This window comes from Limulus polyphemus, unplaced genomic scaffold (genome assembly GCF_000517525.1).
Source record: "Limulus polyphemus unplaced genomic scaffold, Limulus_polyphemus-2.1.2 Scaffold2670, whole genome shotgun sequence".
NCBI lineage: Eukaryota > Metazoa > Arthropoda > Merostomata > Xiphosura > Limulidae > Limulus > Limulus polyphemus.
In genome coordinates, this window is record NW_013668280.1 from 160,434 (window position 1) to 161,722 (window position 1,289).

General features: G+C 30.5%; 1 long non-coding RNA gene across 1 annotated transcript in view; it reads right to left on the minus strand.

Annotated features, from left to right (window-relative positions):
• Positions 1-561, minus strand: part of LOC111087805 — a 2,266-nt gene extending 1,705 nt beyond the window's left edge. Inside the window, exon 1 of the long non-coding RNA XR_002612448.1 lies at positions 517-561. This is a non-coding gene — a long non-coding RNA (uncharacterized LOC111087805). The remainder of the gene's footprint in view (positions 1-516) is intronic.
• Between the last annotated feature and the right edge of the window lie 728 nt (positions 562-1,289).

The following is a 1,289-nucleotide window of genomic DNA, read 5'->3' on the forward strand; positions in this document are numbered from 1 at the left end:
CGTAACTTTTATCTTTTAACCTATTTTTATTGAAACACATATATATATACGAAATCGTAAATCTATAAATAGAATCGATTTGCAAACATATCCCGGTTTACAAAGTGGTCCGTTGATCAAGTCACATTGATGACCGTTCAACTTTTTGTCCGTCATACTTTCCTTAAACTATCAACAGAATTAGTGTGTTAGATTTTTGTTAAAGTGTTTCTGGTCTGATTTATTAGACGTTGCTTTTCCGATAAAAATACATCAATAAAACCTTTCGTGGTATTTCAGTGCCCTTTTTAGTTGAGGTAGAGTTCACTTAACTTAGGGCTTAAGTTAAATTGTTTGTAAGAAAGTCGAATAATATTTTATTACCTGCACGCGGATATGAAAAGTATACGTATTATCACGCTTATGTTGATAGGATAGCATTGAACTCTAGTCAAGATTTGAGATTTGCTAAGAAAGGAAATTTGGTAAACATTTGTGATGACAAGTTACAGAACATAGAATATAAAACGTACTTACAGCATAACATATTTTGCAGCATCCACACTTTTCTGTATAGCTACCCGTATTTTTCTCCTCAAATGAGCCTGAGTAAAAAGCGCAGGCCTTTGATTGGAACGTCGTCCATCTTAATCTAAAACAATAAGATATTTCAAACAAATAATCTCCACTACAAAACAATACAATAATTTATTCATTTATTTCTACACTTGTGTCTGGATTTTTTAAGGATGTTTATTTAACTTATATGTAAAGGAGTTTATAACAATTTTAGAGTGATGAGTTCACGTCCACCAAAGTGCACACAGCCTTGTGACAGAATTCGATGTATAAATCCAGACTCCTGTCCTTGTTAGATTCATATTAAAAATCCCACCATTACCAATCAAATACAATATAAGTGTTCTCAAAATCAAACATAGCGCAAAAGATTACGTTTATTCTAAGATCTTATGCTAAATATATGAAAATATTTTTTATTTTATTTTAGAGGCAATTATACTATTATAATATGTTAAAATAATTTAATTGTAATATTAGTATTTCAGTCAAATTATTTAGACTTAACACGCTTGGTCTCCAAGAAATAAGTAATTTCTTAAGCATATGCTATGGGAAGAAGAGCTATTAAGTTCCGAATTTTATTTCCAACAATTATGCTTTGAAATTAAATATCATTACTAAATCGTTATTATTTTATTCCGGTCTCTCAAAGGTAAGATTGGGGATTTAAAACGTTAATACTCGGAGTTCAATCTTCATGGTAGGCATGTTGCAGATAACCCATTACA